This window comes from Perna viridis, chromosome 3 (genome assembly GCF_037379345.1).
Source record: "Perna viridis isolate PV_CMFRI_1.1 ecotype Kerala chromosome 3, ASM3737934v1, whole genome shotgun sequence".
Classification (NCBI taxonomy): Eukaryota; Metazoa; Mollusca; class Bivalvia; order Mytilida; family Mytilidae; genus Perna; species Perna viridis.
In genome coordinates this window covers 5916623-5927564 of record NC_142447.1, presented here as the reverse complement: position 1 = coordinate 5927564, position 10942 = coordinate 5916623, and the positions used below count along the sequence as shown (strand labels likewise).

The 10942-nt window shown below is 32.2% G+C and overlaps 1 protein-coding gene across 17 annotated transcripts in view; it reads left to right on the top strand.

Moving 5' to 3' along the window:
* The first annotated feature begins 880 nt into the window (after window positions 1–880).
* Window positions 881–10942, top strand: part of LOC148620795 (unconventional myosin-IXb-like) — a 122623-nt gene continuing 112561 nt past the window's right edge. For 16 of the 17 annotated variants that reach the window (XM_088574607.1, XM_088574605.1, XM_088574604.1 and 13 more), the window contains exon 1: window positions 881–1081. The gene's annotated coding sequence lies outside the window, so the exon portion shown is untranslated. Of the gene's footprint in view, window positions 1082–1102; window positions 1121–10942 lie in introns of those variants that run through there. The other variant, XM_088574591.1, reaches the window with a different exon arrangement.

The window sequence follows — 10942 nt, the reverse complement described above, 5'->3', positions numbered from 1 at the left end:
CGACTGTAAATAAAACTTGTTATTTATTTAGCTTATTTGTTTGAAATGACCTAGTTTTGAGATGGGAAATATTTATATTATTCTTATTTTGAAAGGGTCTTTATAGTAGTAGACTATAGTAGTATCCATTATATTTAACTCTTGTTTTAAATAAATTAAAAAATATACATTGCCATTTTCCAATCTTTTTTCTTTGATATGAAACACCCTAGCAAAGTAACCCTGTTTTCATCAGAGAAATTCGATAAAATTGGCTAATAAACAGCCAAATAGCAACGGTGGTGTTCTATCAGTGGCGGATCGAAAGTTTTAGGTAAGAGGGGCCAAAAAAAATTTCTTTACAGGATCAACGAGGAAGATTTGCATGCCCCACCCCCAAGAAAAATTTGAAATATTAAACCTCAAATCCTGCATTCTGAGGGTATCTTGAATAATTTTTCATCAATTTTTAAAAATTACAATTTTCTAAGGGGTGGGGCCGGGCCCCCGCTCCCCCCTGGATCCGACACTGTCTATATATAAAAAAAAAAAAATAGAATGTAGAATATGCCCAGAACAAGTAGACAATCGGTTTAGTACTTTTTAGTACTTTTTGTATACCATTTATTTTATGATTCATCTTCATGTCGTTTTGGTTCTACTGATGCTGATGAGAGTTTACTCCTTATAACTCGTGTACCACATAAGTTCATAACTACTAAGGGTTTTTTGAACATCCTTGACTACCTTGTCGGGCCTCGCACGGACGGTTAAGTTCATAACGAAAATTTTCAATATTTATACCAGTGTATATATATATATTTATTTATATTTCCCGCTATGAAAAGTTAAATGGTCCAATCAAATTCATCGATTTATTCAGTGCTCGGTAAAACTATTGACCGGAAACTAGAATTATTTCGTACACCAGAGTAAAAAATTGTCAATGATTTTGTGATATTTTCATAGTTCCTGCTGCAAAGAAAAACTTTTAGAATGTTGCTTATTACAGTTTTTATATGAAGGAAGCATTTGTCCTGTTTTGTGTTGGATAGGATGCGCATCCACATCAAAACAAGGAAGTCAAGACTGCTGCTGACAGGTACACTTGTATTTTGGATACAATTTTCTATCTGTGAATGTAAGCTGTTACCTTTAAAACAAATCTTTGAAATAAGCTTTAAATGTAGCATAATTTTAGTAAGGGTTAAAGTATTTGGAAATGCTGCAAGCACTTTTCTTTTTCTGTTGTTTCTGTAAAACTAGTTAGCCTACTCCCATGACTATGAGCCATGCCCAAATAATACAACCCATACTAAACATATACATGTAGGTAGTAGTAAACCATTTATATAAATACATGCCTATGACTGTGTGCAATGATGTGTCCTGTAACGGTAGAGCATGATTTGACTAAAAAAATTATACTCCGCCACTGAGGATTGATCCCTAGACTGCTCGGTGACAAGCCAGCGACAAACCGATTCAGTTAAAGAATTAATACTTCAGCCAAGTCAAGGCTATTTAAATCTCACTACCTACTACATTGCAGGTAGGCTGTCCTGCCACATTTCCCCCACCTCAAGAGTCCTCGTACCACGAACAACTCAAACATTAGCTCATTAGCTATCCAAACTTCATTGGTTTTTTAGTTGGGCATCAAATGTAATGGGAGAGCATGATTTGACTCGCAAAATTATACTCCGCCACCGAGGATCGAACCCTAGACGGCTCAATGACAAGCCAGCCACAAACCGATTGGAGTAAAGAATTAATCCTTTAGCCAAGTCAATTTACTGGCTATTTAAATCTCACTATCTACTACAATGCAGGTAGGCTGTCCTGCCATAGTCCTGATGCTTGTACACTCAGTTCAGCCAATGTAAAATTGATTTTTGCCTTTTGTAAAACTTACATTGTACATACATGTATGATGACATTTAAAATTTGAACTCCTATGACAAACCTGGTGATTGTAAACTTCACCTTTTATTGTGGCAGTACACATGTACATGTATCAACATATCCAGTCTATGGAATAATACATGTACATTTGACATTTCATCAGCTTCTGTCATGCATTTGATTTGTACATTGACTTTCTTATGAGAGTGAGGATACTGTCAAAAAAGTTTCCTAGGCCGGGGTATGCAAAGATGCCTGTTCAGCTTTTGTTGCTATAATCATTTGTCATAACCATAATATGATGGACCCATACATTTATGATGTTTTTATCTTTCACTAGACTCTCAGATGAAACGAGACACAATTTGTATATTTACAAGTACAAAAAAATAATGTACTATTATAGACCACAGAGGTCAAGTCACCAATTCCTACATATTTCTTAAAAACTATAAGAGATATTGGGAAATAAATGTGACCTTTTTCTTCAGCTTAAAGAACTCTTCAAAACTTGGTATCCATATGGATCATATTGGAAAATTCGTTAGAGTTATTGCTCTTGAAAGGCAAAAAAAGTGAATTTTTTTGCAATTTCTGCAAATTTCTTGAAAACTATAATAGATAGAACAACTTTTTATCAATGAAATATTATCTTAATTATATGTTATTTCAGTGAATATTATTCTTTTGTCTTCATTGCGTAAGACATTGTTCTCAAATTAGCACTGCCACTTGTCAAGAAAAAATTTTTATGCTGTACCATTGATAATCTTTCACTTTCAAGTTCTAGGGCTACATATTAATGTCGCAAGTTTTAGACTGAAAAGCTTTCTTGTTCATCCATCCATAGATTATTTGAAAAAAGTTGAGTCAGTATGGAATCTGGATTCCCAAAAACTGGAAGTATGTCATTGTACATGTAAAATGTATCTTATTAAAGGTAGCATACGTGTACATTTGTACATGACAATATACTATAAGATAAATCACGCATTGTAATTCTTTTAAAAAAAATTGATAGATACATGTACAGATGTACATGTGTACTTGTACATGCACATGTACATGTGTTATAACATTCACACTTGCTTTAAAGGTCATCAGATAATCACATACTGCTCCTCCTTGATCTTTGATTGCCAGGGTTTGGATATTTGGAACCATCAGTTTCCAATCTACATGTACATGTACAATGGATAATGAGGAAAAATCTAGTGAATAGATATCTAAGATCGTTCTGTCTGTAGGCTTTGTATCCAAAATCACGATTTATTGTTTATTTTATATGGGTGTCTTCGTTGAGGTCTGCGTTGGAATCTTATTGGTGAAGTGCTTTAACCTATGACAATTTAATGTACCGTGTCTATTTATGGAAAACATGTGGTGACTTAATAATGTCAAAGCAATCACCGATTATTTTGTGCTGAACAAAAAGCTGAACGCAGGTGAAGATTGTATGAAAACGTGTAAAAAAATGCTGTTCGTAAATGGAATTGCCCCATACCTGTCATTTTTATCTTGATATTAGTTGTGATTTGTGCAGACGAGTGCAGGAATTTTGAGTGTTGACAATGAATTCTAGTCATAATGGCACTTATTTAAAATGGCACTTGGTCAAAACGGCACCCATCATAAATGTATGTTTAATTATTTAATGATATAAAAATAAATCCTTTCATATATTGAGTATTCTGCAGTGATGTCACTTAAGTTTTTAAGTAGCTGGCTAATTAGATAAAGTAGGCGGCGAACCCGTCCCTTACGGCAGGGGGTCCGGGAAGCTCTGGGGTAAATGGTGCAATATCCTGCATTCTAGGGCTCTCCTGGGCCATTGTACAGGACAAATAAGGTTACAATTTTTATACAAGTTTCTGTTAGTAAAGCCTAAAAAATGTGATATTTTTTTTAAAATTTTGAACAAATTGTTTATTATTGAAAAGTTCCCCATTGCATAGACCCTTCTTTTTTCCACTTAAGACAAGTGACAACAAAGTCAATTTCTGTTCTTGACTTTTTTTTCTCTAACAAATGTATGTCCTGTCCCACTTCTGTATTTTTTTTTGAGTCTTGACATGACGTTATTGCGTTATTGCCGTATGCAATAGTTGAACTTTTAAGAAAATAAAGGTAGGAGTATCCCCCACCCCAGCAGCAAAAAATAGTCGTTGCCTTGAATATAAAAAAAAAACAATGGAGACAACTCTGATCAAATGTAAAATCCAAGGGTAAAGCAACTAGACACACAAAGGTTTTTTGTTTTAATACATTTATATAAGTCCGGCAGTGGAAGATCTGGGACTAATATTAACAAGAGCCCCTGTGTAGATGAATTGGTCCAAACTGTAAATAAAAGAACTAAAATATATAAGAAAGTATAGATTAACATAAAATAATAACTTAACAAGATATGATATTCCAATGCATAATCTTAGGGTGAAAACTAGATGTAGAAAAAATAAATAAAATCAAAATACAATATTACATACAATACAATGCATTTCCTTTTTTCCTGTATGAATGTCATATTTTTTCTAACTAAGAAAAAAGTTGCAAGTGAATACGGGGCAACAAAATTGCTAAGTTTTTGCTTTGTTTCTTTCTTGAAATAAATGTCTTTGTCACATGCACATTCATTCCATTTTTTCCTTTAAATTTTCTTGATGACAAGTATCTAAAAACACAAACTAATTATAAATAATTTGGGCTTTTAATTATTTTTTTTTTCTAAATTGTTTTGCTAACTAGCATAATTAACCACTCCCATATCAATCTTTTCTCTCATTACACGCTTGAACCATCAATCGATCCAATCTTGTTGAAAATTTTGTTTTGACAAAAATGGCACTTGTCATACCCAATGACCTTGCTAGTATTTTATCGAATTAAAATAAGATATTAAATATCATTGATAATATGATTGTTAATTTATATCTACCATTGTCACTGTCTTTTTGGCCTTAGCTGGCCCTGGTGACAAAAAACTACAGATAGATGATTGTCCCTGTGTCACAGGCTTTGACCTTTTACGGCCCGACATGTTGCTTTTTGCTGACCGGAAACGAAGTATTTTTAGTTCGGTAAAAATAAGAAAGTCTATATTTAGAAACAGGGAAAAAACGCTGACTATTTATTTTAGCAACCGAACAATGCAATAAAGTCACACCGGTGGGTCATTCAAGTGCAATCTTTAATATTTGTGGATGAATATTGTCAGTATATTATATAAAGAGGGTCTTGAAGAATATTTCATGAATTTTATTTTTGTGGGGTATGAAAGTAGCCGGCGACGTTTGAAAGAGTAGCCGGCGATTTTTGCCGGCTGCCGGCTTCTAATGACATCCCTGATTCTTCCTTGTATTTTTTGGAGGTTATTTATTTTGGATAGATGTAAAATTAAAGTCTTTATGCAAGACATTATCATGCATTAATTGTGATAAAAAATGTTTTATAATTTCACCAGAATAAATTTCATTTTGTCCTTTCATTTACAATATTTTGTTCACATGTTTATTATTTTTATTGAGTTAAAAAAAATGGGAAAATATATAACGCAATGATAATACTTTGTGAAATTAAATGAAATATCAAAAAAAAAAAATAAGGTTTGAAATTTATCACGAATAAAAACTAGATTAAAGTATAAATATCACATTTATTACTTTGTAAATAATCTTACAAAACTTTTTTACAAAATTTTACAAAAGTAATGTTGATATCAGGACATATCAAGATGGTAATTAAAGTAGTGAAATAATCCAATTAAATAATTATAATAATACAGTGTGCCTGTATCACTTATTAAATAAACAAAGCCATAAATTATAGGTAATTTGCAAAGCCATAAACCATAATCCCAAACTAATTTACTTAATGAATTTGCAATCAAAATTTTCTTTTCTGAATGAAATTAGCCCTTCAAAATGAATAATAAATAAAATAAATAATAAAAATATTTTATTGGTAATATTTATGACTAAATATGTGTGTGTGTGTGTGTGTGTGTGTGTGTATGCATCCACATTAGTACATGTATGTTTAATGAAAATAAACATTTATTCTATCATTGGTTGGGTCTTTATGGCATTTCTAATTTATTTTCAGCTACACTTCAGTTCATTGTGATCATTGCTTGTTGTGTTTATTCTATATGTACAGCATTTAATAAGATGAGCATTGTTATGATCAGTCAATTTTTGTTCATTTTTCGGTATTTCCAATTATCTTGTATTCCAAGGATTTAAAAAGAACAGACACTGAAAATTCCTGATTATTTTATTATACCTGTATCATATAATAAAACTTTTATTGTCAACCTCATGCCAAGTTATTGAAGTATTGAAGTTGTTGAAGATCTTAGTGTGTCCTGTGGATGATATTTGCTACTACACTGTATTTTATCAGTCTAATCACTTTCATAAATTAAATTTTAATTAGAATGATTAGGCATTATAATCATATTTCAGCAGGGATATCAATTAATTAAAAATATTTTACAAAAAATACAATAATAAACCAAGAGCCATTTTGACTACATTACAATGTAGGTGCCATTTTAACTATTTACATAGGTGCCATTTTAACTAGCATCCTTGACAATGAGTCAACACTTGAAACAAACTTTTACAGAATATGATTTAAGGGACGACCATTCGACTTGGCTGGGAGGGGGAGTTTTGGTAAAAATATTCTGGCAACCCTAAATTTGAAAAGAACATGTCTGGTCTTTGCTCACAAGAAGATCCGAAATTCATGTAATGTTGGAAAATAAATACATTGTAATGTTTAAGAAATTCTTTCTGTCTAATAGTCAACCAGACTAAAACTGCCAGCCTTGTTCTTTTTCAGAAGCAAAGAATTTCTTATCAGACTATGATTTTAAGACCAATATTTCACATTAAGACACATGCAATTGCACTACATGTCACAGTAATAATTAGGCAATAAACAGCAACAAAGTTTTATTATGAAAATTATTTAATCAGCACTAGGAACCACCATGTGTTATGGAATTTCATTTAATAAATGTTTAGTTTTGTTCCTATGCTTTTATTTCCATGTGTTAATGTTCAAATTTTGTAACAAGTAAATAAAAGCCTTAGAACAAAATGTGACATTTATCAAAATTTCAAATAAAATGGCATAGTATTAAATAGTCAACAAAGTTTATCAGCATTAGTCTAGATATGGATCTGGTGGGAATCATGGAGAGCTCCTGGATTTCAGGGTTTTGAGACTAAATCAGTTATGATTCATCATATATCTTGATTTCAAATTCATATATTTTAAACAAAACTGAAGTAAATATTGCAGACTTAATCCCATATTTAAAAGTCAAAATTTAAATCTCAAAAAGGCTAACATCCAATTATGAAGAAACATAAAAGAGCTGTAGTAGAAAAAAAAAGAATTTGTTTGAACTTACGGCCACATCCTAAGGGCATGATTTGTTTATGGAGTGGAGTCAGGGGTGTGGCATTTTGGAGCAGAGTTTTGGAGTGATCGTTGTTGTGAAGTTTTTTTCATTTTTGTGGTTGACTTACTAATCCGTATAAATACTTGTAGTTTTGTTACAGAAATTAACAAAAATAGACTGATTGCTGACTGTTTTAAAACATTAACTCCCAACAAACATTTATTTATTTTACATTCTAATCTATATTGCAAATCAAACATTTAATTTCAATTTCAAACAGTACTTTAACTCCAATTCCAGAATCCCACTCCATAAATTAAACTAGGCTCATCCTCATTCTATTTTATGTATTTAAAGGAACATTTTATGATGAATTGCAGCAAAGCGAAATGTCAGTCTAATGAGTTTTGTTCATCATTCTTTAACTGTTGATTAGATAAAAGTACCATGGATTGACTGGGGCTGTGTCACTATCCCAATTTATTTGTTTTTTTATGTTTCACTTCAACATGTGTGTAAAAGTAAATAAGGGGATGTTTAAGTAAATATGAACTTCAAGCAAAGAGGGAAAGTAAACTAATTATATCTTCATAAGTCAAGATTACATGTTTATAGATATTGAACCGTTTCACCTTTCTATTTCTGAAGTAGGGTTATGCTCTTGTTGTAAATTGTGTTTGTAGTAATTCCAAGGATCATTGATATATTTTTTCAAAGGTGAAAGTAATTTTTCATTCAACACTCATGGACACATTTATGTAAATGTAAGTTAATATAATATTAGCTTCCTGTTGGCTCCAAAGAGACACAACAATGACATGTAAACATTTCAAATCTTAGAATGGAATTTGAGGGGTTTTACACATTGGACTTCAAATTTACATAATGACATTCTAATACATGTACATACTGAAACTTACAACCTAAATATTTTGAATAAGTTAAAGTTGTAGATGAGTATAGCGCTATTGAAACTTATATTTTGAATGATTAAGAGTTGTACACTAGAGTCTGGCTAATATGTATACATGGAAACTTACAATCTCAGTATTTTGGATGAGTTTAGATTTACAGATTTAAGTAGACTGTAGGCTCATATGTACTGAAGTTCATGAATTAATTAAAAAATATTAAAGTATATTTTTTGCTGTTATGAAAATATGCCAAGGATTCCGGTTATATATTGGCTGAATTTCACATGGTGAAAATTGTGTAATAGTATGGTGGTGATGGGGGGGTAGCTGGGCAGGGAAATTATTTTTGTAACTCTTTTATGTCAACTACTAATCACAGTCTCTTTGTATTTGGTATCTAGCATCAGGTACAGGTCCCATATTGTGGAGTCATATTTCAATTCTGTTGAATGTCTGCTTCCTGTTCAATGAATTCAGCCATTTCTGCCTTTTTAACTGTTTACTAACTTGTGATTTTGTCAATTTCCACCTCCTTGCTGTTCCTCAATATCATCCCTGCTTCAAGTTAGGTATAATAATCATGGTGATTATGGAAGCTTAGGTGTACTCAGAATAGATCAGTTACATGTATACATGTACACAAAATGTATGTAAATTGAATACACAGTATAAAAATGAGAATTGAATATTGTGATTCTCCAATTTGACAGTCTGATAATAGCAAAAGAGAAACTGAGAAGCTCTTAGTTGATTTATACCATAAATTTCCTCTTTTCTTGCTACACAGCTATGAAACATTGTTAATTTGGTTGATTAAATTTTTCTCATACTTTACTATAGACCTGACCACAGATACTTGTCTGGTCAAAAACCTCTGAAAAGTGTCCTAAATTGAGGTACATGTATTTGTTTACAGTTATTCTTCACATACATGTACGTATGTGTTATCTGTTAATCTAGATATTGTCCCCACCTCTACCACAAAGACATAGTTAGGGTACCTGCCTGTCTATCAGTCTAGTTTGTCAACTTTATGTATATACATGTACATCACCTAAAACATTTTACACCCTGTAACGTGAAGTGGGAAGGAATTATGTGTTACTTTGGAAAAAAATGTCTGTCCGAATCTCTGTCTGTCCTTCTGTCCCCCATGGTTTCCAGGTGATAATTTGAGAACGGATCAATGATTTTTTAATACTTTACACTGTTGTTGAGTAGGCCATAAAATAAAGGTTAAGTTAAATTTTCACCAAAATCAAAAATATTGTTTTTCAAGTAAGGCCATTTTGAACATTTGCCATTCCCCCTTTATTCACCATTATGTGTCAGGGTGTCAGGGTATCACTTAATGTTCCATTAGTGCCCTATTTTTTTGGGAATGACTGCGTCTTATCTTATAAAAATCATTAAGAAACTTTAATAAAATCGTATCTGAAAATTTACATGTTGAAATTTTCTCAAGAAGATACCAGTATTTGCAATTTAATTGAGTTCAGTAAAGCTATTTCCAGTCCTGTTCTGTATCAGTGTTTCATTTTACTTGTCCAAGTAGCAAGAAAAGTACAAATTACAAAAGGTCAATCATTTATATCTGGTTGTACACTCCCATACCACGATCCTGAGTGTCCATCTGTTCTTTGTCTCCCTGTCATGCCTACAGTTCCAAAAGGATTTGGGAACAAAATTTTTTCTGTTACATAAATGTTTAATCTGTCCAAAACCAATGTTTACCTAAAATATTGCAAGAGTTATCTCCCTTGGGAATTAAAACTTTTGACGGAGAACGTAAAACACTGTTTTAAGTACATTTGTAAGGCCTCCAACAGAGTACCAGTAATTGATTTGTGCTGCCCCTTCCTGAGTTTGAAATGAATCATTTTAGCAGCAAGAAACCACATACAAAGTAGTGTTGTCATTCTTGGCAACAGTTATGTTTTTTTTTTGTTCAAATTAACAATATGAAAAATTTAATCAGATAATAACTGAGTGATTCATCAGTTTCCTGTAGACAAGTTTATATTTTAACCTTGTCACACTCTTTACATACATGTACATACAGTATCATAGGCTAATTGATTTTAAATTTGATTTTAAATAGACTGGCTAGGTCCATGAAATCTTACCAATTTGTAGGTTCAGTTTACTATGACACATCAGCTTGTGGTTGCACTGGACTCACCTTGTAAATGGTACATTGTGCCATACACCCCATATGTATATCTTAAAGTAAGGCTGAGTAACAAAGGGAGTGTTAAATTTCCTTTTATACACAGAGACTTTTATGGGGCAAAGTCAGAGTTCAAATTAAAGTAGTTGAACTACATGTACTTAGTTCCAGAACCTTGAATTTCTGTCCTTAGTTGCTTAGGACCTTTGACATTTATCTACATTGTATGCGTTTAATTTCCTATTAAACAGAGATTTTTTTGTGGGTTAGGTCAGGGTTCAAATTAGTGTAGTTCAACTTCTTTGACAATCCATTTACCCAGGGCATTCTGTCCTTTTACTGGCTCTTTATAAGGACTTTTGGTTAGCTTTAACTGGACCATTGGTTCGAAATTTAAGAAAGTCCAAGACCATTCATTCGTGAAAGTAATTTTGGATCTATACAGCATGACTGCTGTGGTTCCATAAATATAACTTTTTGTATACCCCATGAAAGCAGGTTTGGTTTGGGTATTTACCAGCAGGGTTAATGTAAAAGGCATATTCCTGGGAGGATACATTT